At 26.2% G+C, this 14,449-nt stretch overlaps 1 protein-coding gene across 2 annotated transcripts in view; it reads right to left on the bottom strand.

Moving 5' to 3' along the window:
- Window positions 1-14,449, bottom strand: part of LOC129958396 (delta-sarcoglycan-like) — a 406,890-nt gene that overhangs the window by 119,580 nt on the left and 272,861 nt on the right. The window lies entirely within an intron of this gene.

Genomic DNA, 14,449 nt, shown 5'->3' with positions numbered 1-14,449 from the left:
ATTGATGTTTTTGAAGACTAGATACTATACATTTTATGAATGAACAGTTAAATTAAGCCTAAAAGTCACAAGTTTCTTGTAATTATAAGAAAGATTTTTAAAATGCTGCTCAAACGGAAGATTGGCGCACTGTGATTCAGCGAGGGATCTCTCCTAATGGCATTTCCAGCAATATAATTATGTTGATTACATGCAAATGTAAGGTATTTTATAGTTTTAAGACTACCTAATTTTGAAACTGAATCATGCAATAAATAAAACTATAATATTTTGGAGGTTAGAAAGAAATTTTAACTGTTTTCATATACGCAGGTTTCAGTGTTTTTGGAATACAATTTTATCGCTCTTGAGATTAATTAATTTTCTTTTATGTTAATAATTCGACAATGTTTATAATTTCTCAAAAAATTTTTGTACAAATTTATGTATTTTATTGTTCATTTAGTTATACTTATTTTACATATCAGTATTTATATTTGACAGAAATTATTATTTTATGAAGTTCAGCTTTATTTGTTCCACCTTGTTCCATGTCTGAATTTTTTCTGTTATAAGGAAAGAAAACGTTTAATGTTTTTATTTATTTAGATCTAAAGTGTACTACAAATAATGTTTTTTTTTTTTTTAATTTTTTTAAATACTCTGCAAAGTATATGATATTTTCTACTACAGATTTCGTTAGTTAATTTATGACAATCATACCTGAGATATTAACACGACACCAGCTCATCCAGACGGAAACGTTGAGAGCAAAAATGACAAAGATAGGGATAGCGTTAAGATAATATTTATGAGGAGAAAAGAAAAAATGAAGGTACATCTTGATTTCCACGACGACCGCATTTAAAACGACGCCAAGAATAAAGCCAAGCTAAAATGACTCACATTTAATTTGTGGCTATGGTTGCTCTTAGTTTGGTTGCTATTGGCTGTTTTTTTATATGATTTGGTGGTTTATCACCGTCGCCTAGGAAATCAATTTGCACAAAAATTAATTTCATCTTTTTATCTAACTGCTCCATCATTGAGGACAAAACATAACTTGAAAGCTGCATCCAATAAATATAGTTGGTATCATTATTCGGCCACAAGCATATTTTGGTGCTTGTATATTACCTGAATGCCAATGATTAATCGCTAAATTTAGTTTAGCTTAGTTTAGTTATATTACCGTCCCGTTTTTATAGGAACACAAAGGCTATTTTGGGACGTACCTCGTAATTTTGAACAGCGGTCAGATGACGAGGACGACACCTAAGATGGCGCCCCCTCCCCCTCTCCTGGCTTCCACGACACACCAGCTGGAGGACGTTTGACCCGACGAATTTAACGTGCACCAGACCCACTTACAAGAGGTTCTTTGGTGGAATCAGGTCTCGAACCAGAAACCATAAGGTTGTGAAGTCTAGATGAGGCCACCGCGACCCGATTCATCACCAAAGATTTCATGTTTATTGCAAACAGCAATTTATCTTCAACGATATCACGTTAGTGTATTAACTTTATTCGCCAATTATATGCGGTTAATACACAAGTACTCATATTTTTCATTTGATATGGATTTTATAATTTATTATATAAGATGAAATAAATGTTGTAATTTATAATATCTTATGTACGTAAAGGTTACACTGTCTTTATTATTTTTGCATAACATCTTTGAAAATATGAATTTTCATTTACAAAAACATGTAGCATCTCTCCCTCACAAGAGGGAAGGACAGGGCAATTTTCTTTCTAATTAATTGTTTTATTAAGTTAAAATTTTAATTATTAACATCAAATTAATGTTTCTTAGATATGTTAAAATTTTTAAAATTACTAAAAATTACCATTCTGTACCAGAGGAAAATAATTTTGGGGGAATATTTTTATTAAAATTGTTCCATCCCACTCTAATCTCTCCTACCAAGTAACTGGATATTTGTTTTGTATATATGCGCCCTATTTCTAAACAACTATGTCAAAATTGTAGCATAGCAACTTATTTTCATATTTGCTTCAAAACTAATGTAAATTAATTTGATTTGTTGCTCATGGCTCTAAATTCACCTTCCAAATTATTTAAAATATAATAAAAATTTGCAAAGCTTTGTAGCTTTAGAGATAAAAATATTTGACAGAATTTAAGGGAAATGTTCCTATATTTCACTCTGCCTTTAAAATGAATTCCACCTTTTTTCTTCGTTGAATAAAATTTTTCAAAAATTTTCAGACACTGGTTTCAAAGACGTTTAACCTTTTCATGATCTTCTCCATCTTGTTCTATTTCAAGATGACGACAAACGTACACATAAATTTTTTATAGATCACTCTTTTTCTCTCTCATTGTATTACAGTATTGAATTTTTGAGGCTAAGAGATTCAGCGAAGGTTTTTTTTTTATTTCATATTCCTTTCCTTTTTGTCTTCTTCGTTTTTCAACTTCATCCCTTCGACTAACATACAGTCTAATTTTGTTTTGTTTAACTTGGAAACGTTTCCTTTCTTTCTGTTTCTGCTCCATTGGAAGGTATGCTTTGGAATCATGTTGGAAACCAATTTCAGTCACGCTACGGAGATGAATTTTTACTCCAAGCCGTATTTGCGCTTTTCCTTTTCTTAAAAAAAGAAATGATTACATCAGTTTGTTTTTCAGATTACCCACTTGACATCCCCGTTGTAAGGTCTTTCATTTGACATTATTTTTCGCGTTGTGTTTAATATCAATTTTGATTTTTATTCCATTCATTGTTGATATAGTTTCTATGACAATTGTTCAAATATTACAATCCCAAAAGTTCAATCGTTCAGATTATTAATTTATAAAGATAAAAACCTAAAACTATTAATAGATCTCAGTATAAATGAGTAAAAAAAAATGTAATTAAATTAGAATATTTTGGAGGAAAATTTCTAGAAAAGCAAAAGAAGTATTTTAACTTCTATTCAAAAATGTTTACATTATTTATTCTGTATGTATTTGAAAAATAATAATTATTATTATTATATAATAAATAATCCATCTTTCATTTTATATTATTTTTCGCCCTTTTTTTAATATCTTGTTTTTTACAATTTTGATTTTTTATTCTTTATACGGATGGTTTTTGTGACAGTTATTAAAATCTTTAAATTCTAAAAATTCAAAATTCAATTTTTCATATTATTAATTTATTAAGAATAAACCACTTATATATATATATATATATATATATATATATATCAAGAAGTAGAAAAATGTTTTAAATAATTAGAATATTTTGGAGAAAAATTTCTAGAAAAGCAAAAGGAGTCTTTTAACTATTATTTAAAAATAACTATTCTAAACTTTCCATAATTTATTCTGTATTAATTTGAAAAATAATAATAATTATTATTATTATTATATAATAAATAATTATCTTTCATTTCACATTATAATTTTATATTATCAATAATTATTGTATAATAAATAATTCATCTTTCATTTCACATTATTTTTCGCGCTTTTTTAATATTTTGATTTTTATTCAATTCTTTGTAGAGAAGGTTTTTGTGACAGCTGAAAAGATCTCTTAGTTCTAAACAATCAATTTTTCATATCATTCATTTATTCAAAACAAAAACCTTAATATATATATAAAGATTTTCAATATAAATAAGGAGAAAAATGTTTTTAATAATTCGAATATTTTGGAGAATAATTTCCAGTAAGGCAAAACAAGTATTTTAACTGCTATTTAATACTGCTATTAAAATATTTAAACTTTACATAATTTATTCCGTATTTATTTGGAAAATAATAATTATCATAATATGATAAATAACCCATCTTTCATCTGACATTGTTTTTCAAACTTTTTTTAATATCTCATCTTTTATAATTTTGATTTTTATTCAATTCTTTGTAGAGAAGGTTTTTGTGACAGCTGAAAAGATCTCTTAGTTCTAAACAATCAATTTTTCATATCATTCATTTATTCAAAACAAAAACCTTAATATATATATAAAGATTTTCAATATAAATAAGGAGAAAAATGTTTTTAATAATTCGAATATTTTGGAGAATAATTTCCAGTAAGGCAAAACAAGTATTTTAACTGCTATTTAATACTGCTATTAAAATATTTAAACTTTACATAATTTATTCCGTATTTATTTGGAAAATAATAATTATCATAATATGATAAATAACGAATCTTTCATCTGACATTGTTTTTCAAACTTTTTTTAATATCTCATCTTTTATAATTTTGATTTTTATTCAATTCTGTGTAGAGAAGGTTTTTGTGACAGCTGAAAAGATCTCTTAGTTCTAAACAATCAATTTTTCATATCATTCATTTATTCAAAACAAAAACCTTAATATATATATAAAGATTTTCAATATAAATAAGGAGAAAAATGTTTTTAATAATTCGAATATTTTGGAGAATAATTTCCAGTAAGGCAAAACAAGTATTTTAACTGCTATTTAATACTGCTATTAAAATATTTAAACTTTACATAATTTATTCCGTATTTATTTGGAAAATAATAATTATTATAATATGATAAATAACCCATCTTTCATCTGAAATTGTTTTTCACCCTTTTTTTAATATCTCATCTTTTATAATTTTGATTTTTATTCAATTCATTGTAGTGATTGTATTGGTGACAGATGTTAAAATCTTATAATCCTAAAAGTTCAATTTTTCAGATTTTTAATTTATTTAGAAAAAAAAACCCTGTTAACATAAATAGATTCTCAATATAAATAAGTAGAAAACGTTTTAAATAAATAAAATATTTTGGAGAAAATTCTATAAAAGTAAAATGAGTGTTTTAACTCCTATTCAAAAATATTTAAACTTTACACAATTAATTCTGTATTTATTCGAAAAAGAATAATATTATATAATAAATAATCCAACTATCATTTGGCATTTGGCAACTATCATTTTTTGTGTTCATTTTTAATATATTGTTTTTTACAATTTTGATTTTTATTCAATTCTTTGTAGTTATTGTTTTTGTGAGTTCTTAAATTCTAAAAGAATCAGTTTTCATACTAGCAATTTCTTCAGAAAAACTCTTAATATATATATTTTTTTCAATAAAAATAAGTAAAAAAATGTTTTAAATAATGATAAAATTTTGGAGAATAATTTCCAGAAAGGCAAAACGATTATTTTCACTCCTACTCAAAAATATTTAAATTTTACATAATTTATTCTGTATTGATTTGAAAAATTATTATTTATATTTTATAATAAATAATCCATATCCCATTTGATATTATTTTTCGCACTTCTTTTAATATATATATATTTAACAATTTTGATTTTTATTTGAATCTTTGTAGGGATTGTTTTTGTGACAGTTGCTGATATCATATAATTCTAAAAATCCAATTTTTCATAGTATATTAACTTATTTTAATTTCTATTCAAAAATATTTTAATTTGCATAATTTATTCTGTATTTATTTTGAAAAATAATAATAGTTATTATATAATAAATAATTCATATGAATTATAAGAAAAATATTTATTATTTAAATGGAATGAAAATATTATAAATAAACCGCAACGCAAGAATTGTTTGGAATCAAACTGAAAAGCAGTTTGAGTTTCACGATGAATTTTTGAGCCAAAACATGTTTAATCTGTCTTAAAATGTTCCTGTGTGTTTCTCAGGTTGACAATTTTACACATAAACATCCTCTGAAAATATTTTATTTTGGCGTTTTCGGTTATGCTGTATTGTAATTCATTTCCGTAGTTTTGATGTTCCATTAATTTTTTTCTGCTTACATATAAAGGATTATTTTTGTGAAAATGTATTAAAACTGTTTTCCGTTTAAAAACTATGCATCACAGCCAAAATTCAATTATTTTTTGTGTATTTTAATATTTTAAAAAGCCTTTCTTGGTATTATTTTTAAATATAGAACTTTCTTTTCGTACTTAAAAATGTTATTCTTTTTATACTGTTTCTATTTTTATAATGCCGAACTTTCATTTTTTAAATGATTTAATTCATCTTAATTTTGCAATAAGTTTTTGCTCTTGGAATTATCAGGACTTTTCTTAACAAGTTAAATTTTTAAATTACATCTCTTTACAGTTGCGCACTCGTCCTTAGTTACCGCATGAATTTTCATCCAAGTTTTTCTGTGTCATTTTGACATTTATTCATTTATTTTTCAAAATATGAGCTTTTATCAAAGATGTTAAAAATTTGTTATTCTAAATATTCATTGATTCATTTCTTTATTTAAAAGAAAATAAGAAAATACTTGAATTATGCCATGATTTTTTTTTCACATTTAAAACTGCACTGACTTTTGTGGAGTGGAATACGTACTTAAGAGGAAAAAAAAAATTCTCAGATTTTGGGAAGCATATTCATTACATGCTTTCTTTTTACCTTTAAAAATTAAGAAATATTATTATATAAAAAATTTGCTTACTGATAAATGCATTAAATTGAAATTAAAAGGGAGTAAACAGCAAAAATATTTTTTTATTCCAAAACAAACAGTATCGATTTCAACGTTACACAACCCAAAAAGATCAGTAATTTTAAAACTTAATCAAGTAATAGAAATAAAGATTAATTATAAAAGAATTTTATATTTTATTTATGACTGCTGAAATAATATTGTAAATGAACCGGATAAAACAAAATTTCATTTAAAGCTATTTCATGTAGAAATCTGTATGCAATTAAATTAAAACAAAAAATAATAAATTCAAAAATTGATTGCCATTCCATGCAAATAAATATGCCTTTGAGAAAGAATATGATAAAACGAAATTTTAATCAATATCGTTTCTTGTAGATATCAGTATACATACAAATTAAAATGTAAGACATCAAACTCAAAAATTAAAGAAAACTATTTTCTTTAATTCAAAAAGCTTGAAGAAAAATATTTTCACAATTGCCATTTCATGTAAATAAATTTGTAAATGATTAAATGTATTAATACATTAAATATATTAATGATAAATATTTATCACATATAATACAAAGGAAGAATACTGAAAATTAAAAATCTCAAGAACAGAAAATCACCCAAATGATTTTTTTTTTATATTACCAAACGATAAAATGTAAAATATTTAAATTTTAAAAAATTAAGTAACAGAAAAAATAATGTAATAAGGAATTAAATGTATTAGACGGTAATTTGATTTTTATGAAAAACTTATTTTCATAGTCGTACCTTAAATGTGTTTTGAAAAGTTATACATTTTTATTACCGATTTAATTTCCTGACCCATTTATACAAAATTGAAAAGCAATTTTTTCAGAATTCCATGTTTCTGTTAAAAAAATCTGCAGACCACAATGGTATTTATTTATAATATTCATAAAAGCATAAAAATTTCATAAACTATAGAAAAATGTTTCAAATTTCAAACTACAAAAATGTGAAGAATTTTTCCAAACGATATCGGCTTCTTTCATACATATTTAATAAGCATTTTATACACAGGCAAACGATTTTTAAAATTTTGAGTATAACGCCACCAGTGGCAGAAAATACGCTGCAAGCTGATATTGGTTCATAAAGTAAGTATTAAAACTAATAAAAAGAGGAGATTTTATGCGATTGATTAAAATTTAATGAATATTTTAAGAATTTCTTAACGATTATATTTCGCTTTTAATGTTCAACTGAACTTTTACACATTTGATATTAACTTATTGGCGTAATCATTTTGAACTTATGTTATACGCATTTGGTTGTTTCATATCATAATTTAGTTTGTAATGTTATAGACCTAATTTTAGTGGCATAATTTAGTGTTTAATATCTTTTCCTTGCATTTACAGTACAACATTCACTTGCAAATTTATTCTATCGATTGTAAAATGCACCGATTTATTATACTTTTAATTTTTATATGGTCCTTTCATTTGACAAAATTATCCACCACTTCAGCTATGACTTTCTAACCAGATAAACTAAATTATGAAATGAAAGATAAAAATTGGAAAATCAACAATTAAATTGAAAATGTGTAAAAATTTAGTTAAAAGTTAAAAATTGAAATTAACTACTAAAAATCATTCATGTGTTAAAATGCCCATTAAATTTTAATCAGTCACATAAAATGTCCCTTTTTTCAAAAAATTTTGACGACTTTTTTTACAGCCCCAAATTACATTACTACACCACTTTTGACCATTCGCGAAAAATTTTAAATATTAGTTTTCTTTAAAAATCATTTTTCCAAATTAAGTATACGAAATTATGTTGCTTTCGATCCACTTCATTTTATGCAATTGAGATCTAAACACTTATGCTTTAATTATGGTCACACTGTATTAAAACGTGACTATCAGGAAAAATGTTTTAAAGTAATTAACTAAAAATGAATAGTTAATTTTATTACAAAGATAAAGTTTAAAAGAACATGTATGTATGTAAAATCAGGTGATAATTCTGTTATCACCAAAATTGGCAGAAAAAGTAAAGAATGAATGGGTCATATATTTGCCAAAGAATGCATAAATTGTTTGCTAAGATTAAACTAATTATTCGTTTAAGATATTACATTTTCTAACCCATCATCTATTTCCTCCCAACATGATAACGGCGTTGAATAACTTATGAAGAAGTCGACACTTTTCCTCATCGTTACTTAGCCTTGTTAGCCAAACCGTGGCTTATAATATATTCATTAAAATTGACTTGATGAAACTTCATACATATTTTACCATAAGATGTTCCACTTAGCCATTTTCTTAACATCCCCTAACTGTTCAACCGACAAGACAAATTCTTCTTCCGAGGTCTTTAATCAAGCGGTGAAAAAAAAAAGGAAAAAAAGGTAAAAAACGATGATGAAGAAGAAAGCGCAAAAGTGAGAAGTGTAAATACCATTTTTAAGGAAGTAACTCAAAATGACGAGGTTGAAACACATGTTGAGAACGCTAGGTTGATGTATATTTTTATCTCAAGCTGACGCAAACTTAAAGAAAAACCCGCTAAAATAGTCCTGATATCCTCCGTCGTTGAGTCAGAGAAAACCAGGTGTTGTATCTCTCTTTCGAATTCCCCCTTTCGACTTCATACCCCCCTCCAGTTCCTGTTGGATGCGTCGGAAAATAAAACAAAATAACAAGTAGCAAAACAGACGGCAGTGTTAAAACTCTGTTATTAAACAAGGTAAACAAACTGAAAAAGGAACGGTTCGGTGAAGTTACTTTTTTGGCGCAGAGTTTCTGTGTTGCCTTTTTTTTTTTTTCTTTTTTTTAATCCTTTTCATCATCCGACTCTAAAGTTGCGGTTGAATTTTAATTGAAATAACGAAAAAGTAAGTGTTTAGGGCTTAAATGCTTCATCGATTAGAAAATGGGGAAGTGAATTCAGGATTAGTGGGAGATTTAGATGTTCCGATGTATAATTAAAAACGATTTTGGATAAGAATTTTTGGAGAAGTGTTGAATTATTCGTAGAAGGTAGGATTTCGTAAGTCGAGGTATTAAAAAAGGCTCGTTCAACTGTTTTTTTAAAGGAATATATGAGTGAATCATAAAGGATGAGTTTTTAAAGAATCATTTCTTTACTTTATAATGATTATTATCACCAAAAGGAATTAAAATACCATTACTGAATAAAGCTGCACCAGCAAAATTTCATAATTAATATTAGCTTTAAAAAACATACACTAAATATTTCAAAGGATAGTTGGACATGTAAGAGTAAGATTATATTTAAAATTAAAAAAATAAACACACCGAATAAAGAATTTCTAATAACTACAATGCAAATGAATGATTTAAACTTTTATTTCTTTCAAATACTTACATTATATAAGAGCATAGATTTAATTCTTAATCCTTTCATTTTGTATAAGGTGAATAACCTTTTCAATATATAAATCGATAGTTTTGGAATAAAAATATAAATCCATGCTAAATAGAACACAAAAATTAAAGTTTTCTTTATCGAAAAAAAAAATACCAATACTAAAAGGGTTTTCTTGGAATAGAATCTAATATGAGGTTTTCTTGTGAAAGTGAGTTTCAATTCTTTAGAAATAAAGTACTTCATTGTTTTGTTTTTTTTTCGAAACTTTCTATAGCTTTTATTTTAACTGGTTCTAGAATTTCGAAAAGAACATTTATTATTAAAGCATCTAGAATGATATTTAAAGGAATATGAGAATGAAATCGTGTTGCAGTGTAAGATTTGGATTGAAAATTTTGAAAATATATATTTACTTTTTGCATTTGTGATAATGTTTTCGGTTACGTAATGAAGCTAGATAAGAACTATATTTGAGGTCATACATTTAACATTTTTTTTTAACATCAAAAGTTATTTGCGAATTATTAACGCATAAATGTCCAATTACTCAACAGTTTTTAGCTTTCATACGAAAACATTAAAATCAATCAACTAAAAAATTTAAAATTAAATGTTGAGCAGCAAAATTATTGGAAATTCGAAAATGCATAACGAATTTCATAAATTATTTTGATATACCACCTAAAAAAATTCAAAGAAGAAACATTGCTTTATGTAGATGTAGTATGTAGATGTAGTACTCTTAATTATTGACAGCAAAACATGATAAGAGATAGATATTATTTTCATTTAGAAATTGCGATTAAAAATACGTTTTGTTAAGAAATAGCGTACGGCAAATATATTTTATTATGGTAATAATTTTGTTGAATATGTTTAATTCTGAAATCATCTATGTCTAACATGTTTCCATTTGAAGATATCTATTTCGTCGCATATTATGATATTACCTATACTACTCAGATTCCATAGGAATGTGGTCACATACAGGAAATTAAGGAAGTTCTGTAATTTCGACTTATTATATCTCTGCAACAACGAAATAAACGAATAAAAAATAAAAATATAATATGTATAGTTACAATATTCACAAATGTGAAACGGAAATTTTTGTCATCACATATTTAAAAATTATCTCTAAGTATAATAATGAATATACTTTTTCTTTATGTAATGTGTGCTATGTAAATGTGATTTTATGGGAATACATCTTTTATTGAGGAATTTTACTTTAACCCTTTCTAGGGCCGTAGGAAGTATTCTTCCCACCAAATTTATCAATCTTCGTATGAATTTATGTAGGTTGGCATAAGTTCTGACAAATTTTTTTAGAAAGGCAGAAACTTAGATGTTTTAGTTCTTTATTTTACACAAATGATGTGTCTTGATTTGATACTTAATTATTAATTAACCAAATTAATTAATTAATCAAATTAAATTTATCTAATAAGCTAAATGAATCCCTTTTCTTATTTTAATTTCAAGCCTAAAAATATTTTAACATAATATGACTAGAAAAAAATGGCCCTTTAAAGGGTTAAGTAAAATAATATGTCTTCTATTTCTAGATCTTCTAACATGAAACTATTAGGATTTTACAAGTGCTACATGTATTCCTTCATTTAAAAATTTTTATTAACTATAATTAGTCCTTTAAAGTGAAATTTTTTCTGAAAATTGTATCTTAAAATATTTTTTAGGATTGAGATAGACTTTCGAAAAGTTATTCATTTTGTTTATTAAATACATTTAATTTGATTTATTAATTAATTTGTTTAATTAATAACTAAACAACAAATCCAGACACATCATTTAGTGTAAGATAAGAAATTAAAAATCTAGGTTTTTGTTTGATTGAAACAATTTGTGAGAACTTAGGCCAAATTTCATTATTGTATGCGAATATTAATGAATTTGGTGTATATATACTACTTTCCATGGCCCTAAAAATAGTTAAATTAATTTAATTTTAATAATAATAAATGTGAGAAATTAAATCACATCTTAAATACTTATTTAAAATTTTCTTTTGGCTTTCTTTAAACTCACAATTATATTAATAATCTTGCTCTTATTCTTAAATTTAACCAATATCGAATGCAAAGTAATTTTTTTTTAATTTTTCATTGTTTTATAAAAAAATTCTTGATTTTTTTTAAATTAATAATTTGAAATCGAGATTTAAGAATAAAGATTATATTTAAGCAAACAGCTGTTAAACATATCATACTTTTGTTGTCCAAATAGACGTATAAATATATAGTTTGTAATTTTCTTGTTTCTTTGAACACATCATGCGGTTAAAAGTTTTTTCCTTCAGCTTTTATTAATCATAATGATCTTTCTTCTACGAATTGCTTAATTTTATCTTATTAGAATTTTTTTTTTCATGAAGCATAAAAGATTGAGATTAGGTGACATAAAAACGTTGTCGATTATCCTTTTCTAATTACATATCTTAAAAATATTTTATGTGTAAATCAAGCCTTGAAACTTTTTTCAATAACAAAAAATACTAATTAATATTCCGATTTGGAAAAATTTTGCTGACCATAATAGGATGGATATAGCTTTTATTTTATCTATAGTAATATGTAGAGCTAGTATTTTGTTCCAGTTCTTTACAACATAAATGAAATAGAGTGATTAATCATATAACATTTAAGTCTGAGCTGGAAGCTTTATAAAAATATAGAATCTATAACCAAAAAATAAGAATTTATCATATAGAAAGGACAGTCATTAAGTAGTTTGAATCCTCATTATTTTTAAAAGATGTTTCCAAAATTATTTTCAGCACTATAACTGACTTTACTAGAAAGCAAAGCTAACTCATTTTTGCACTGAATGTCACTGTAAATGCAGCATATCAGGCAAAGCTAGCTTACTGTACTTAGTCACCACTTTTGTGACTATAACTATCGTTGTTCAGGAGTTAATATGAACGGATAGAACGGACAATGAGCACCTGTATAATGGAATTATTATAAATCTTAACAATGTTATTAATATCTTGATAAATTTATTCATCAATTGAAAATAGAATATACTCTCATGTTCATACTAAGAGAAAAGATAAATCGATGACTATCAGTAATTACTTACAGGATTTTTTTACGAATGTGCTTATTGAAAAAAAATGTATGCTTTAAACATGTATTTTTTTTTTTGCTCGAATGATTTAAATTAATATTCATCAAGCATTAAAGCCTGCTAATTTTACACCAATAGAAACTAACTTTAATACATTTTTTTCAGCAATCTACCTATTGCAATGATTCTTATAATATGATTCTGAAAAATGTCTGCGCATCTGCCGTAATGGTCCGCAGAGCTAACATATGCGCATTATTGTCATACGTATTAATATACATTGCATGCATTATTTTTATTATAATGTTACAAATATGTAATTTTGCTTCCCAGTACGACTAGTGACATCGTAAGAAAGACAGGATGTAAGATCTGTCCTGTGCGTGCTGAGCGGGTGCCGCGTCAATGACCTCAGAGCTTGGCGACTTGGCAACGAGTTTGGCGACTAAATGGATAGTACTGGAAAGTTCGAGAACTTTCACGATCCATCCACTAAGAACCGAGATACACACATATGCGCCCTGATTGGTCTGTAAGATTCTAGTCCCGCCTCCCGGAACTATAAAAGACAGGCATTCTGAAGCTGCAGAAAAGTCGTGTGTGAGAGTAGTCGGAGTCATCGACAAGTAAGAGAGATTAGAGGATTAGACAGCAAGCAAGCTGTTGAACTAGCGATTCAATGCGCTGCATTATTACGATTGATTGGCGGTATTTGTAGAAAAATTTTGTAACAATATTAAACATCATAGGCATACATAGATTACAGTGAACAGTATTGTGTGTGTACTGAACAGTATTCGTAATATTTTATAGTTTTATACAATACCATATAATATTATATAATATTGATCTATATTGTGCAATATCATGCATCATGTTCTGCCACATGGAATACAGAAATAACATGGAATATTGATAATACTTTGTTCATGCTAATTCGTGAGCACGACAGCTAGTGTTATTTGAATTGGATTTGCGCTGGCGAGGAATGTAAGCTGAAAATCTTGATTGAGCTCGTAAATGAACCAGCCAGGACAAAAGCTATCGAAATGGCAGTGGGGTTGAAATTTTCATTTCCTTATAACTAGTTAACTATTAAAGAGAGGATTATTATTTTATTAGGCAAATAATAGACTCATCATAGTGGTCAATTATTGAACTGAAAGTTTTTTTTTTTTTTTTCGTGATCACTACCGCTATAGAAGTTATGAGCAGCTAATTCTACTCACAGATAAAAACATAAAAACAAACGTTTAATTCTTTTAGCTCTTAGTTGATTGAGTTAAGATACTGAGGCTTCTTAAAAAGATTTCGACTTTGAGGATCATGACGTCCCCCCCCCCACGTTCAGAACTAAAATCACCGATTAATATGCGAATAGAATGCCTTCGCTAAAGCTAAACATAAAAGAATCTATCTTCGCTTTTCGACTTGTCGACAAAAATTTCTTTATCCCCTTCCACTGTTAATTTATTCAAGTGCCCAATTTCAAAAATGTTCATTTTGAGTGTTAGTCCGTTATATTCCAGCTTACTCTAATACCATTAATATTTATTTTTTTGACATATTCTTAAAGTGTTT

The sequence above is a fragment of the Argiope bruennichi genome, chromosome X1 (assembly GCF_947563725.1).
Source record: "Argiope bruennichi chromosome X1, qqArgBrue1.1, whole genome shotgun sequence".
In the NCBI taxonomy this organism is placed as follows: Eukaryota; Metazoa; Arthropoda; class Arachnida; order Araneae; family Araneidae; genus Argiope; species Argiope bruennichi.
The sequence above is the reverse complement of the archived record's forward strand: the minus strand, read 5'-3'. Positions and strand labels throughout refer to the sequence as shown.